General features: G+C 36.4%; 1 long non-coding RNA gene across 1 annotated transcript in view; it reads right to left on the minus strand.

Annotated features, from left to right (window-relative positions):
- LOC105499249 (uncharacterized) overlaps window positions 1-17,908 on the minus strand; it is an 86,819-nt gene that overhangs the window by 8,185 nt on the left and 60,726 nt on the right. The window contains exons 2-5 of the long non-coding RNA XR_011616746.1: window positions 12,909-12,959; window positions 12,087-12,163; window positions 1,362-1,424; window positions 310-429 (exon numbers count right to left, since the gene is read on the minus strand). This is a non-coding gene — a long non-coding RNA (uncharacterized lncRNA). The remainder of the gene's footprint in view (window positions 1-309; window positions 430-1,361; window positions 1,425-12,086; window positions 12,164-12,908; window positions 12,960-17,908) is intronic.

The following is a 17,908-nucleotide window of genomic DNA, read 5'->3' on the forward strand; positions in this document are numbered from 1 at the left end:
TCTCTTCTAATTGTTCTCATGCATGCCATGAAGCCATATTCAATTTGCATCTCTCCTCTCTAGCATATTAATTCAACTTAACAAATAATCAGTAGATATTAATTGAGAATCTCCAAGGTACAAAATATTCTGCCATATGCTCTAGAACACTTCTTTGCTTAAAGACATTATATTTAATTTGGATAGACCAGAACACATATAAGAGTAGTAAATCAATTTTCCTGGTTATCAGGAACTTTCACAGATTTTCCTTCCATAAAGCCTCAAAATTGTAAAGTAGGACATGTTATCATTATTATCTTTACTTACAAGTTAATGCAATGAAGCTCAGAAAGCTTAAACGAGGTTCCTGAGGGTGATGAATGATCAGCTTAATGTCTTGTCAGTTGATTCTTAGGTTTAAGTTAGTTCCGTTGTTGATGCTGCTTCCTAGAAAATAATAAACAACAATAAAATCATTCCCCAAAGTATTATATAATTACGGTCCCTCTAGGGAATCATCAATGAATATCCTTAAGCGTTCATAGAGGAGAGATACCACTATAAGTTTGATAGGTCGGGGGAAACCTGCTAAACCTAATGGAAATGAATAAAGCATCTGTTTCAAATACACAGGGCAGAGGAAGTTTTCAAACGGAAGGGAGTATAATAAAAAAAATATTGGGGCAGGAATACATGAGACTTACTTGAGGAAAAGAGAATATCTAATATCAATTGAGTGCTTAGTAGGCCCAGGCACTGTTCCAAACACTTTACCTGAAATTATTTATTGAATCCGACCAGTACAATCACAGTTTCACAGACAATGATCTAAGAAACAATAACTTGTTCAATGCCTCACAGCAGAGGAAGGGTTTGAATTCTGAAGTCTGGCTTTAGAGCCTGTACACTTGTCAGGTTTGGCCATGCCACCTGGCATCTCCAACACTTTGGTGAGGTGGAATATGTCTATATCAATCTATCTACAACTAAATCTAATCTATATCATCTATAGCTATCTCTCTATCTATATCTCTATCCAGGTGAAAACAACCTCAGTTTTTATATTCTTCCCTTCACCTCCTGAATATATTTGTACATTTCAGTTTTCTATGCTTACATTGTTTTAACTGTAGGGCGTGATTGGTCTGTTGGCTTTTTAAAGCATTTCCCCAGCACATACACAAATTATAATGCATTTCTTTCTTACTAGAATTCTCTGATACCAACACACCAGATATTATTTCTATTTCAGAGACGGAGAAAAATGCCCTATTGGAGGGTCATATGGTACCAACTTGGCTCTCTGCTTCTTATTGTCTTTCATTCACTGCAAGTTAGCTGAATCACAGCCTGCTGGGACATGTCACCATCTCAGATACCTTTCATTCTCTCTTCTCTCTCCATGTCTGGCTTCTACTTGGTCGTCCCAACATGCTGCATATCTGAAAAAGGATAGGAAATACATTCGTCTAAATTCTAACCCTGAAAGTGGAAGAATAGAAGAAGACAGGAGAGAGGGAAGGAAGCTCCAGAGTCCATCTTCCTGCAGCTGTTGGACGTGAATGATTTAGTTACCCTAAAATTCTCTAGAAGACCAAGACACCACATCCCATGAAAGCCATCACCCTAAGGAGGGGATGAACCCTGAGGGAGCCTTCAGGAATGGAAAAAAAAAAAAATGTATTATGCATGACCAAAATAAGCGTCAGGCCTAAGCTTTTGATCTGCTATTGACTCAATTGGCTATAACCTCTACAGAATTGTGTATTTCAATTAAAAACAGAAGATAAGAGATAGAAAGCGGGAAAGTGTGAAACTTTGGGAGATTTTCAGCAATAATAGACTTTTACCAAATTAGCTGGCCTAATTTTCGGGAACTTTATCGCCTCTACAATCTGTCAGGGCTGTTTTTCTTTGCTATCTTCTCTTCAAACAATTACAGGAAAGAAGTCTGAAAGGGTGGCCAGGTCTGGCCTAGCGGCACCTGGAGGCCGAGGCTCATTTTTCACAGCAAACTCCAGGCATTCAGCACTGGGCTAAGGTTTCCATCTTCACTCATTATAGCATGGGCTTCTTTAAAGCAGAAATGCCTGCCAAGCCCCAAATACACATGTCCCATAATGAAGACAAATGTCCCCTTGAAGTGAGTTCAAACTGTGGAATTAATTTTGCTATGGAACTTTATTGCCGTCTAATTAGAGTGACATTTGGTCCGTCTAGTTATATCTGGAATCAAACCAGAGACTTGGAGGTAAAAGCCCCTTGGCCAGGCATGGTGGTTTGGCTGGTGCGGTGACTCACACCTGTAATCCCAGCACTTCGGGAGGCTGAGGTGGGCAGATCACCCAAGGTCAAGAGTTCAAGACCAGTCCAGCCAACCTGGTAAAACCCCGTCTCTACAAAAATATAAAAATCAGCCAGGCATGATGGCAGGTGCCTATAATCCCAGCTACTCAGGAGGCTGAGGCGGAAGAAACACTTGAACCCGGGAGGCAGAGGTTGCAGTGAGCAGAGATCATGCCATTGCACTCCAGCCTGGGCAATGGAGCAAGACTCCGTCTCAAAAAAAAAAAAAAAAAAAAAAGCCCCTCTATGAACTGTCTCCCTTCCAGAACTAAGCTGATTTATTGTGTAGAGTTGGATGGTATTCCTTTTGATAGTCCTGGTCTTCACAGCCTGATTAATATTGAGCTCTTTACTAGTAAAAGATGCCAGAACTTGGAGATCTGTCTTTTAAAATGTGGCGAGTTTTTACTCACCCGTGTTCCATTTCTGGAGTAAAATTAGCGGTGAGTACCAGGATGGGCTCTTTTCTCACCCTCTTCCCTGGAAGAGTGAAGCTATAAGAACACAGATATGGCAGATGTGCAATGTATGGTGCCCTTTCTTTGGAGAGCTGACTGGCAGGGGACAAGGATCACAAGGTATTGAATTTGGGGGATTGTCATCTGGAAATCTCAAATCTCAGCATTTAAGCTATGTGGAAATAAATATATAGAGCCTACCCTTGGCATGTAGAATCCCTGTATTCTGTGATATTTCAAAGAGCATGGAGTCCAGGTGGTAAATCTTCATATAGACCTATGAGGCTTAAGTGAAGGAAAGGGAAGTGAGCTACCAGAGGAATGAGATAATGTGTACGTTACAATTCCTGTGGCTGAAAGCCTGAGTTTCCTCCCATCATGGACCTCAGATAGCAGATGTCACATCTAGATCTGCCTTGCACGTAATAGAATAATTTTGTCAGGAGCCCTCATGAGGCCTGCCCTGCCTCAGGACCCTCACATTCAGGGATAATGTTTGTCTTTGTTCAGCCTTAAATAGCCCTTCGCCTTCCCTATTCTCACACCTTCCTTTTCCTCCATGGTAAGTGAGATATTTTGATATCCAAAATCAATAAAAAATGCACAGTGCATAAGATAATGGGATGTGGGTTGCCTATTCAGTTTATAAATTTCCAGATTACTGAGCAACATCTTTCTTCATAAATGCCCTTAGCATTATTAGTTACACTTATTTTAAATTCATAGAATGGTAACACCAACATTTCTTTCATACCTGAATCTGGTTCTAGCACTTGTTCTGTCTCTTCAAACTTTGAATATGTTTCATAATTATTTGTTGGAAGCTGGACATCATGTACTGGTAAAAGGAACTGCAGGAAATAGGTCTTTAGTGATGAAGTTACTAAGGTATGAGGTATGGGGAAGCAGCCTAGAGTCCTCTGACTAGGTGTTAGTCTTTTAGTGAGCCCGTACCCCTGGGCTGTGAACTTTGTGAATGCTTCTCAGTTTTTTTGTTTGTGTGTGTTGGTTTGGGTTCTTTTCTCACCCTTAGGTGGGGCTGAATATCTAAAGGGGGTTGGATTTATATATTTCCCTTCTCCCAGGTGAGTTAGACTGTGATAAAACCCCAATAGGTTAAGCTCTGGTAAATAATTTCTCTTGCAAACAGGTCTTATTAAGAATGAAATGCTGTGACTTATTTCAAAATGATTACCTTTGCCCTTCTGCAGAAAGAACAAGGGGCTTTTTCTCCAATCTTCTCTGTGAGAACTAGCAGAGCTTCTAGAGATAAAACTCACAAAAGTGGGTCTTCCTCACTAAGATTGCCCCCTTTCCTCCCATTTCTGTATCTGGGACTTTCAAACTCTCACACTTGTCTACACTGAGCCTGCAGCAATTTGTCAATTACAATTTAGATTTTTCTACCCTGGTACTGGTTCCTGTGAAGGGTTCTGATTTGGGGTTACTGCTTTCATAAGTTGTGAATCACTGTATCTCTCTGTCTCTCCATTTTGGGAGCAACAGTTTGCTCTGTGACCTCAATTCTCTGATAGATCTAAGAAGGTTGTTGGTTTTAACTTTGTTCAGCGTTTTACTTGTTTTTAGGAAAGAGTGAAAGCTTCCAAGCTCTTTACATACTGGACCAGAAACTAGAAGTACAATATTTTCTTTCAAATATCATGTTGGTTTGGTACTACAAATCCTCCAGTATTCCTATATTACTTTGCCTAATATAATAATCATTACCGTTATTGGAGCACTATTCCTATACGGGATTAGATCTTGATGGTTAACTCTGTTATAGAACCGAACTGGGGTCTACTTGTCCAGCACAGTGATACCAGATATCCACACTGAGGCTTTGGCAGTGACAGAAAGAAAGGCATTAAGTTACAGGGTGCCAACCAAGCAGGAGCTGGCAGCTGTTGTTTAAATCCTGACCTCTCTGATGGCCTGCAGGCAAAGGTTTTTAAAGGCTGAGGTCACATTCAGGAGAGAAAATTGTAAATCAACACACAGCTGTTACACATTGGTTTTGGCCTAAGGACTGGATATCTTGAAGCAGGGACTTACAGGTTGTCGGTGGATTCAAAGGTTTTCTGATTTGCAATTGGTTAAGGAAGAGAAGCTTTGCTTAAAAATGTGGATTCAGCAGAAGAAAAAAAAATGTTGACTGGCTCTGGGGTGTGATTCCCTCCAAGCCCCACCGGAAGAAATTTAGAACAAAGAACAATGGTCAGAGTTCAGTTTTCAGCTCCTCCTTATCTGAGGTCTGTGTGCCAGCAGATCTGGATATATTTGGTGGGGGTCCTCGGTGGGGAAATCCAGTTTCTGAAAGATAACTCAGAGACATATGTTAAGATATTATCTTTAGTTTCAATAGGAAAACCAAACATCTCTGGACCCTACTCCTTGGCTATTGTTTTAGGTATTACTTTCTCGCATAACAAGTTATTTATGTACTTTTCATGGCTAGCTTCCCTTGAAGAAACTCAAGATTTTATTTTATTTCTATGCCTGGGAAAGTGGGGGGCATGCAGATCCCCAAAAAGGGACTCCCTGCTCCATCTCATAAGGTTATGTATGGATTTTTATACGTCAGCCCAGCTACGGCAAACTTAAATATCTACTGGGTCAAGGCAAGCAATGAGCTAAACTGACCAAGGCAGATCTGGGAGAACCCTGGCACTCATGCTCTTGTCTAAAGATGGCGGTGCTACTCAGCCCCAGAAGCTATTGCTATGAAGAAAGGCAGGCCAACTCCTGCTAGATTGTCATACTTTTCAACAAAAGCTACAGCTATAGATACGTTTTTTTTTTTTTTTTTATGTTAAATTTCTAAATTAGCTAATGGTGTCAGCTACTTCAAAGACATTTTAATTGATCAAAACAAAACATGTCTGCAGGCTATAGTCATTTGGTGGGTTCCCCGTTGTGGAGCCTCTGAGTTATGGCAAAAAATGTAGGTGCTTTACCCAGTTTTGCAGTTACCTATGCTATGGGAGTAAATACTCTTTAGAGACTAATATATTACTCCATGTTGAAAATAGTTAAATCAGTCATCCTTTACTCTTAAGCACAGTACTTAAGAATAGGTCATGTTTATCTGTTCACCAACTCACACTGACAAAGAACCATGCCGTTAGATCATTGTGCACTAGCCAGTCACTCCTTCTGTGTGGATCAGCAAATACTCACTGAAAAGTCTTCTGAGGCAATAACTGTGCTGTGTTCAGCTGATTTAAGATGAGGAATAAAATACAGTCTTTTATTGAATGCTTTATGTATATCCATACAGTGATATGCTATACAGCTGTAAAAAATAATGAGAACATGCTCTATATCTTGATATGGAACAATTCCAAGATAAAATATCAAATTAAAAATAAAATGCACGACAGTATACTGAAATTTGCCTTAAAAGGGGATATATATGTGTCTGTGTCTGTGTGGGTATTTACGGATCTAAAATGTCTATTAAAGAACACATGGTAATTGATAAAACTAGTTGCCCTAGGAGGGGAATTAGGAGGAAAACAGCATAGAAAGAAAACTTTTACCCCTAGGTTAAGTTTGCTATATGCCCAATTATGCCAATAAAATGGCAAACATAAAATATCCTTTAAGAAAATATCTGTCAGTGGGTTCTTACAGCCATTGACTAAGTTAGATTTCATGGAGGCAGACACAGAAAGATACACTGGCATCACTTCCATCCCCCACCACCCAAACAAACTCATACATTTTAAAAAGTTAATAAATAAGTAGAAAATTAACACTATGCAAATATATTTCAGAAGCAAAGCTCTCCATGGCCCAGGCAGCTTTTGTTTGCAAGAAACCAGCATTGTAAACTGTGAAACAAATCCCAAATTGAATTTTCTTGGTCCCCAAAACATATTCTGGCTGCCCTGCTGATGAGAGACCCAGGGAGCCACAGCAGAAATCTCTTAGTTATTCATAAATTCTCTCCCTTAAAAAAAGTTGTTGTTGTTGTTGTTTTAAACACAAGAGTGGAGATGAACTCCAGAGCTCAGAAACCATTTTCATGCAAAAACAGGCAGCTCAGTATACAAATAAAGACCTAGCTAGAAACCCTGAACAGAGCAACATAAATACTCACATCTGGTATAAATAAATAACAAGATACATTGTTTTACGATTAATGCCCAGCTCATGAATAAGTACACACAATGGAGATAGAAATATTTAATTTTGTGTTGTAGAACATAATTAGAAATTATTAAACGAAGTCAGAACACAGAAGGGACTTCTCAAAATGCACAGGCACCGGGTACAGCCTGGGTGTGTTTGGAACCAGTTTTGTCCAATATCAGATTATTTCGCTTTTTAAAGACAAGAAAAGCTACAACCTTAGTGTTTCATTAAACAGTTCATGAGAGTCATTCACTCTCCCTTTTTTCCCACTCCCTTCTGGGAGTTTAATGCACTGTGATAAGATAAATATCTGCCTTTTAATGATGATCACACCCTATTAAAACGTCTCACCCTGTTACCGATAATGCATGAGATTATGAAAGATGGAAAAAGTAAAAGTCTCATTTTCTCCTCCCTGCTGATGCCATTTGTTTACCTTTAGCATTCCCCTAGCTTACACAATGAAACAACAGAGGCTAATTTTACTACATTTCTGTTTATTCTACTTTGATTTCTCCCACAGATGAAATCCCTGCCAGTTCTATTATTTTCTTCTTAGATCAAGAGTCCCAATTTTGTTTCATAAAATGTAACTGGACTTATCACTACAGCTTGCTTTAATCAAATAGGATAGAATTGGGTAAAACGAGGACAAATTGCCAGGGTTCATTAAGATAGCACAGAATGCCCAATCTGGAAGTGTGGAGAGGGGATGCAGATCAAACCCACCACAGCTCCTAGACACATATAATTGCAATGTGGCCACCAATACGCATGGATACCATGGTTCAAAGAATCAGGGGAGTGATTTTCTTCTGATTTTAATGTTTAAAGACTGTTCTGAATCAGAAGAGTGGGAAATTTATTCAGACTTTGTTTTTAAGTTTTAGGAGTAAATAAGTCAAGAACAAAGGCCAAAAGAAGAGCAAGTACAAAGAGTGCTATGATGCGATAAAACAGGACCCAAATGGTGTGATTCTTGGCTTTGTATGGCATGTTTCAGAAAGCAAAGGAAGGGCTTTTGTCCTCAGTGGGTATTGTCCCTTGCTCTGACTCTCTGTCTGAGTAACCTTTCTAGCTGATTTACTCCTTCCTAGAGACCAAAATGATAAAAATACTGAATCTCTTCTTTCTGGCCTTTTCCTCCATTCCCCTGCCAGCAACTTAACTCTTATTTGTTTTGAAAATTAGCCATTTAACAGAGCATTGCCTTTACCAGCTATTTGTTCTGCTGACCTATGGTGGAAGCTGGAATTGGTACTGCAAATGTGCTTCTCTAACAGGTCTGTTATTGCATTATTCCTTTATGGGGGCTTCGACGTAATTACACCAAATGTTGTTATAAATCCCACCGGAAGCCACCTCTCGGCTGACGTCTAGAGGACACTTTCAGTGTATATCTCCCTCATCTGCCATTAGCACGCCTCCATGTTCTTCCTAGTATATTAGAGGGCACACTGAACAGAAACAAGGACTACATAATCCAAACGGAGAGTTGAATGATTTGACAAGAAGCCAACCAGCACTTAGAGGAAAACTAACTACCATCAAAACACTTCCTTCAGAACAAAGGTTGAATCATAACCTTATTCCCCTAGCATATGAATTAGAAGAACAATTGTCTGATTATGATTAAAAAAAGAGCATTACATTTTATGTTCCACCATAATTGGTATTTATGACAATTTATGTAAACAGTAATGAAGCCTATGTGATTTTTGCGGGGAAATTGCATTATGACACCAATGATCGTTACTGTTAATTTTCCTGAAGATGATGGCAATCAGCAGGCATAGTTTCATTGTAAATAGGTTAATTTAAAATTCAAACACTGCTGCTATTTCAAAATGAGTTCACATTTGATTTCTGAAAGCTTTGGCCCAGTCTTTTTCCATGTCAAGATAAAAATGCATAGATGATGTGTATCAATGTATAAAACCTTGTTCTTCAGGGTTATGTGGGAATAAGCATGTATGTGATATATATGCAAATGTGTGTCTTACATACTACATATCCTTTTAATTGTTTCCCTGTTTTTGTGCTATGGAAATAAGTTTCAAAAACATATTACTAATGTAATCACAAAATATGGTTATCACAAACTAATTTGCTATGTATTAAATAGTATAAGTGAAGAGTGACATGTCAGCATTTTCTGTTATTTCTATTGTGTATTGAAAATTGCCAAACCAAACTTTTAACAAGAAATTAAAACATAAAATGTTCTTTCTTTATTGACCTTGGGCTCCTAGCTAGTTTTGAGTTAAATTGTTGTTCTACCAGTACATATTTTGGACAAGTCAGCTAATTTTTTTTATTTTAATATATATGCTTCTTACATGTAGATCAGTTTCTGCCAATTTGTCCAAGCAAAGTGAAAGGGTCTAATTTTCATCTTTGAACATTTGAAGAAAAGGGTAATTAATATTCTTGAATACACACACATTTGTGTGTCAATATATATATGTATATATTTAAACAATGAATGTCATAACAATAAGATATTTGGAATTATAAGGAAAAACAAGAAAAATTTTAAATGCTGACCAGTGTCTACTTACTTTAAGTAGTATTTGAGTAATTATAACATATTTTCACATTTTTGTACTATAATATATGAAAGTTGTGCTAATATACGCTACTAATTCTTCTCAAAAGTAAAATAGTATAGACTATGAGTGTGAATCATTGCGATAAATGTTATTGACAACAGAAATTAACATGCATGTAAATAGTTCTCTTTCTTTCTCACTCTCTGTCTTTTCTCTTTGAAACCAGTCTCTTGGTGGCCAATCAACTGCTCAGAGTATGTTATTCTAATGAGAAAAAACATAGGTATAATTGTTCAAAATGTATCATAATTTGACTATATTAATTCTACTAGTTTGATCCTGAAAATTTTATTATTTTGGAAGAACTTGTGTGACTATGCCTATCTGTATATGTGGTACTTTTAATTAAAATGCCATTTTCACAAAAACATGCCCAGTTTGTTTTACCCTGGACCACTTATTTCAAGAAATAGGGATTAGAAAACAAATATTAGGTATCTAAACACCTGAAAAGCTGGAATAAATCTAATATGATTTCTAACATGAATATTATGAAGTAGTATGAAATCTAATAAGCTTTCAAAAACTTAGATATGTATACCCTGAAATCATATTGCTTCGTATTGATTATAATTTTTGAAAATCAATAATTAAATGTTAAAGTATATTTACTTGTGGAAAATATCCATATACCTATATGTGAAGTAATACACTATATAATCTGAAGCAGGTACTTCTATTTCTCCCAAGAGAGGGAATACAGGATGTTGAAGAGGTTGTTCAAGTGCTTTCTACATTTTTCTTGCAATATTCCTTTGTAACTTTTTTTTAAATTCAACTAACTGTTGTTAGTGGACTAGTTCTAGCCAACTCTAATGCTGTAAAGGGGAAATATGAAAGAAAATCTGAAAATTAAGAAAATCATGTATATTTATTAAATGTTCTGAGAATTAGCAGAAGGCTCAGTTGAATTGCCTTCTTGAGCAGGTATTTCTTCCATAGGAGTTTACATTAGAATTACTGCTCTGAAATATACTCAGAGTGATAGTTTGCTACTTAACACATTTTTTTTCCTTTTTACTATTTTTAATCAGCAATTCTCTGCTATGAGTCTAAGTTCCTGTTTGGTTCCTGGGTAATCACATTTATTGTTCTTCCATTTCCCTACACACAGAATAATTCCTAAATCCAGACAGATTCCTTAGTCAGAGAGAATGAATTACTTAACACAAACCCTTTCTCATACTTTAAAAACAGAATCAATACAAGGAAACAAACTAAAACATATATTCTGTTACTGAGAATTCAGTAGTGTTGAGTCTGTATTTTCATATGAAAAATGAGAGTCTCAATTATTTCTCTAGTTGCCTCCTCATAGAAATGTTTTACTATACTATCTCAGGATTCTTGGACTTTTCAAACTTTTAATAATGCCACATTCTATATGGGTCAGATATTAATAAAACCTAATTATGCAACTAAGTTTGATTTAGTTAATGTAGTAAAACAATTGGCAAGTTACTAATCAAAGAAAAGAAACTCAACCAAATTGATACATTAAGTAAATACAACTTAACTTGACGGTAGGGATATTTACCTCAATCATAAGAACAAATGAAAAGAAAAGAGAAAGAAAAAAAAAATCCCCTCAGGCAAAATGGTAAACTAACCTTAATGATGATTGTGTCAATTGACAGATCTTCTTTGTGTATTCCTGTGGCTCATGAGTTGTTTTGGTTATACTATATCATAAATGAGTTCTGAATCTTAGGTTTGATGTCAGTATGGGTTATTGTAATTAATTTTGTAGGCAATATATTTAGTTTTCACCAAACTATATTTCTAAGCTTAAATACAACTGGTGCTCATAAAATTGGCCTCTAAACCAACTGAAATATCAGAAATGGCTATTGGTCAGCAAAAAAGAAGTTGTGGCTCTGTTAACCCACAGTCTATTAAAAAACAAAGCAAAACAAAGTAAAAAAATGAAAAAAAAAACACTAAAAAACAAAAAAACCACCACCTCACTACTTGCACCATATGATGAGATTGCTTGTTCAAGATAACACCTCCCATGCTCTTTAGAACTTATGGATGTTTAACCAACATACTACAGGTGTAGAATAGGACTTCAGACCTGCACATTCTAAATCCACAGGGTCCTTACCTTATAGGTTGGGCACTGTAGCATAACTGGTAGAATCAAAGAAGTTATCTATAATAATTTCATTCATTCATGCATCTTCTCATGATCTGCCAATAATTTGAATTCAAAATGTTACCTGAATATGATGGATGAATTACACAGATGTTAAAGGTTTTGGCTTATGAGAGACCTTTGAACATCCTTTATTGTGTTGGAAGAGTATAACATGACAGCAGTTTCCCATGTCTTTACCTTCTTGAAAGGGAGGACATAAATGCATTGATCATAGCATGTGGACAGTGTTACTAACATTTTCCAGTGATCCACAGAACATGTCCACACTATAGCTGATCAGCTGGTGTTTCATACTCCCAATTGTATTGGGGTGGGAGCTTACTAGCAATTATGCAAACCTTATGCTCTCTGTCCTAATGGGGGAAAATGACTGACAAAGTGACTTACCTCTAGAGTTTTTGATCTGAGGATAGTCAGAGAGAGTCTAATTTCATTTGTTGGTATCTGTCTTTCATCACTCATGGCTGATGAGAAAGAAAGAAAATCATACTCAAAGAACATTCTTTTATTTCCGAGAGGAAAAGGAATTTGACCACAAAGATGACAGAGTTACAATTCTTTACTTTTAAGGGGCAACCTTTGGAGGATGACTCTCTCACTCTAAAAATGCAGGCATTGCTTTTTTCTTTTGTACCCTATTAAGAATTGTGCGTGAAACCACTCAGAGTAGATGGGGACTCTGGGTCAACAGAACAGTGAGAAAGGTGACAAATAGCAATTCATTTCAGTGTTTGTTTTCTTGATGATGGCTGCCTCTTTCTCCTGGTGTTCTCATGTTTCTGGGGTGCTACACAATGAGTTCTATGTCCTTTTAAATGGGGGCAGAGCTGCCACAGTGTAAACTAATAAATAGCACATTTGAAGCCTTCTTGGTCGTAAAATACAGCAGATTCCTCTCAGTTACTTTATTCATCCTCACAGTTCTCTTTTTTAAGGGAAAGAAGTTATTTTTTTACTTTATTCTGACATATAGGGATTAATTTTTTTTTAAACTAGTGCTGTTTCCTGTACCTTTAATGATGTACAAATTTAGACCAAACATGTATTATGCTTGCTAAATTAGATTTAAACTTCTTATCCTAAGAAAATGTCTACAGTTTTTTATTTGGTAATTGGGCTATTTATGATATATTAATTTTATGTTTTACTTTTACTAGAAAAAGAATTTGGCAACGGAGTGAGAAAGAAATAGAGAATTTTCAAACTGACCTTATTCTAGATATGTGAATAGAATCACACCAGTCAGGATGCCAAATCTACCTAAAAGATAAAAAAAAAAAAAACACTTCTACCCAATCAATACACTAATTTCAGTTGTCTTATAATTAATATATATCAATCTATTCAAATAGATATTCAGTGATCTATACTGGTCTCCAAGACTTCCTGAAAACCACTAGGGAAAAACAACAGCATGCCAATGTGTGTTAATTGCACTCATATTGACATTTTCTAAGTGCCAGAATTTCTATGATAGTGAGAAGTCAAATATTAGAATGCCAAATCCAAGAAAAGTGATATTATAATATTGATTTAATCAGATAACATTTTCTCCAAAAATGCAAATCGTCTTTTCCTTTAATCAAAGTCTCATATATTTTCTAGCTCAATAGCCCTAATATAACACCTGCTGATTTTAGGGACCAATGTAGTTCTCACATATTTTGACTTAAGACCTTTTCCACTGTTTACATTACATTGTTTTAACCTAGCTTATATTTATATACTATCATTGCAATCACTTGACACTCTCTCTTTCCATAATACCTTAGATTGGGTAGTAGTTGAAAAGATTTGCCACTCTCATAGGAGGATGAATACATTTTCATTGATGTCCAGCTAAATTTTGTGATCTCTTTCAGTCAATGCAATGGAAATTGAAGAGGCCTGTAGCACTTCTTATTGGAAGCATAGTAAGATTAAAAAATAAAAATAAGAGGTCAGGCACGGTGGCTCACCCCTGTAATCCCGGCACTTTGGGAGGCCGAAGTGGGTGGATCACAAGGTCAGGAGATTGAGACCATCCTGGCTGACACGGTGAAACTCTGTCTCTACTAAAAATGCAAAAAATTAGCTGGGCGAGGTGGCGGGCACCTGTAGTACCAGCTACTTGGGAGGCTGAGGCAGGAGAATGGCGGGAACCCGGGAGGCAGAGCCTCCAGTGAAGCGAGATCGCGCCACTGCACTCCAGCCTGGGCGACAGAGCGAGACTCCGTCTCAGTATATAAATACCTAAATAAATAAATAAGAAAAATAAAAATAAGAAAAATACTACAACATGTGCTTTGCATTGTACTCGTTTTTTCCCTCAGTCGTGAACCTAGCAATGTCATACACAGAGAGAGCTCTGCCGAATGAGTGAAGACCTTTTGAAACTCAGCCACCTCTGACAGACAGTGAGCATGCAAACAGAGCAAGAACTAAACTTTTGTTATTGTAGACTGCCGAGCATTTAGGAGCTGTTGACTATAGAGGCATAACTTAACTCGTGCTTACTGCTGCATAAATTGACACCAGGAAAGGAATGGTCCTGTGTTGTGACACACCCTAATAAATGTGGCACTGCTTTCAAGACAGAGTAATACAGGCATGGAAACAATTTCTGAAGACGTTGTTAGGAAACAGTAAAAGTTTTGACAGAATTCTCCGGTGCAATAACTTGAAAGACAAGATATCTACCAAATGGACTTGGATTTGAACTAAGTTAATTCTGGACACTGGAATTTTGTAAGCATGCTTTGGTTGCAATGGGCTATATTGACAAATGACTAAAATACAGAGGCGATTTAACAAACAAACAAACACATAAGCAAAAGTGGTTGTGGGCTGGGCATGGTGGCTCATGCCTGTAATTCCAGTTATTAGAGAGGGCAAGGTGGGAGGACTGCTTGAACCCAGGAGTTCAAGACTATCCCAGGCAACAAAGTAAGACCCTCATCTTTACAAAAATGAATGAATAAATAAATAAATAACTGAGTTCGGTGGCATATCCTTGTAATCTCAGTTACTTGGGAGGCTGAGGCAGAAGGATTGCTGGAGCCTAGGACTTTGAGGCTGCAGTGTGCTAGAATCATGCCACTGCACTCCAGCCTGAGAAACAGAATCAGATTCCATCTAAAAAAAACATGGTTGTGTGCAAATTGTACAAAGGAGAGAAAAAAGGACTGGAAAACATCCAGAATTCAGGATATTGTAATATTGAAAGCTACTTCAAGGTATCACCAAAACAAGAACAAGTTAAGCAGATCTTTGGCAAACCAAAGTACACACGATGAGGTGCACAAAGAGAAAGGGATAACTTAAAAATAACGGTAGGAGTGACTGTTGGTAAATAGAATTGTCTAGAATCAAAAAGTTAAGAAACAGAACAAGTTTTTGAAAAGAGTCACCACTGAGAGACATCCTGGATATTTGAGGCTGAAAATGACCATGGGGGCTCTCTGACTTTTTAAATGTAAGCCTCAAGCTAAGAGAGATTCTCAACCAACAATAGGTAAACAGAATGAGTTTTTTAAAAGAACCATCACTTAAAGCCATAGTAAATATCTGAGGTTGAAAATGACCATTGGGCTCCCTGACTGTTTAAATGCAAGCTGCCAGGTAAGAGAGATTCTCAGCCAGCAATAAGACATATCCCCAAAGAACTGCGGATTGGGCAGCTGTTTATGGGAGAGTAATATCAGCGGTTTAAGGTTTAAGGATACTCCCAAAGCCCAGAGTAGAGTTTCCTCATAATTCTACCCAGCACTACTGTAGACCAGTGATAACTATGTATCTTCCACTCCGTTTCCAAATGAGAATGTTTATTGCAGTTATCATGTCCTCTTCTCAACAATGCATTTGCTATCTGAAGAGACTGGATAATCTCACTTTGGAGACATAAATCTCTGGAGTCAAAAGATCCACATCTGAGTTTGATGTAGAAATCATCATAAGATCATGGATTTGAACCTGTTGCTATGGTTGGATAAAACTGTTGTGGTTTTTTTCCCCCTTCAAGTTGGGTAAGTAAAGAGCTTTTATTGAAAGAGGCGATTGGTTTTAAACACATGTTCTGCTATGCACTGTGGGTGTATGTATATATACTTCTCTGCATGTTGGTGTGAAGTTGTTCCATTTGATTTATGGTGTTCCACCCTGTGACATTATATTTACCCTTATCTTTCTGCTTGATATCAGATTCAACAATGTTATATGTTTTGGCAAATGACATGAGAATAGAAGTGAAGTGTTTTAAGAACACATTTCAACACAGAGTCTTTTTACCTCTGCTGCAAGACTGGAAATACCTTCAATGGAAAGCAACTCCATTAGATTGGATGTTAGAGTATCTAGTACCTGTTATTGCAAGCTACTGATTTATATACATCACCCTTTAAAAACCTTAGCTGTGAATGTATGAAATCATTGTCTTTATCCTTGTGATATTCCAATTTGTTGGCCTGTACTTGAGAAAGTAGACAACTATACAATTTATCATCAATATAAAATTCATAAACACTAACCTAAACTCTGTGATCAACACTTTGGAGAAATTCTACTGTGGAATTCAAGTATGCTTGTTCTCTCACTATAACAACTGCTACTATGTGTATTTCTTTTTTTTTTTTCATAGCTTTATTGAGGTATAATTGACATACACTAAACTATACATGGTTAGCAAATACAATTTGGGAAGTTTTGAACATATTATACCTATTTCAAACCATCACCATAACCAAAACAATTAACACATTCATCACCCTCAAACATTTTCTTGTAATACTTTGTAATTATTTCATTCTGCTCCTCTCCACACTAAGAGAGTCACTGATTTATATTTTTTCAGTTTAGATTAGTTTGCATTCTCTGGAATTTTATGGAGTTGGCATTAAGCAACATATATATTATTCCTTGTCTGGTTTCTTTCACTCACAATTATTTTCAGATTGAATTCTGTCATAGTGTTTATCAACAGTTAATTCTTTTTATTACTGAATAGTCGGTATCCCATTGTACAAATATGCTACAATTTATTTACCCATTCATCTGCTGACAGATACTTGTTATTCTTTTTTCTTCAGTTTTGCCTATTAAAAATAAAGCTACTTAAAAATCCATACACAAATCTTACTATGAATTTTTTTTTATTCTCGTGAATAAATGTCTATGGATGGAAATGGTAAATCAAATGATAGGTATATGTTTACCTTTTTCAGAAACTATCAAACTGTTCCAAAATGGTGTTGCACATCTTTTATCAGATTTGTCCCTAGTATTTCATATTTTGATGCTTTTATATGGTATTTTACATTTCAATTTGCTTATTCATGGCTAATATGTAGCAGTGCAACTGAATTTTATATTAATGTTAATTCCCATAAACTTATTAATTTCATTTATTAGTTCTAGTAACTTTTATGTAGTAATATCACATTTTCTACATAGATAACCAGTTTTCTGGAAAAAAAAAAAAGAGAGTTTTAGCTGGTTTTTTTTTTCCAATATGGTTGCCTTTATTTATTTTTCTTGCCTTATTGCATGGAATAAAACCTATGCTACATGTTGAATAGATGTGGTGGACATTTTAGTTTTGTGTGTCTGATCACAGGAGGAAAGCTTTAGCCTTTAAACATTGTATTTTGTTAGCTGTATGTTTTATAGAAAGTCATTATCATGTAGAGGAAACTTTTCTCTTTCTGGAATGTTGAGAGTTGTTATTATTTATAGATGCTAAATTATATCAAATGCTTATCTGCATCTATTGAAACAATCATATTTTAAGGTTTTTATTTTGTTAATTTGCTGAATTATATTGACTGATTTTTTATATGTTTAACAAACTAAATTCCTGGAATAAACCCCACTCAGTCATGCTGTACTCTTGTTTTGACATATTTTTGGTTTTGATTTGCTAAAATCTTGATTAGAATTTTCTCACTTGTGTTTATGAGGGATATCACTTTATATTTTACTTCACTGGTAATGTCTTTGCCTGGTTGTGCTAAATGGGTAATGTTAGCCTTGTAGAATAAATTAAAAATTATTCCTTTGTTTTTGTTTCTTCTGAATGAGTTTGCATAGCATTGATGCCATATCTCCCGTAAATGTTTTGTGGATTGTGCTAATCAAATCTGGGCCTGAACTGTTCTTTGTGATATAATTTTAAAAGACAAATTCAATTTCTTTAATAGAAATGTAGCTATCAGCTTACCTCCCTCCCTCTTTTC

The sequence above is a fragment of the Macaca nemestrina genome, chromosome 19 (assembly GCF_043159975.1).
Source record: "Macaca nemestrina isolate mMacNem1 chromosome 19, mMacNem.hap1, whole genome shotgun sequence".
Classification (NCBI taxonomy): Eukaryota; Metazoa; Chordata; class Mammalia; order Primates; family Cercopithecidae; genus Macaca; species Macaca nemestrina.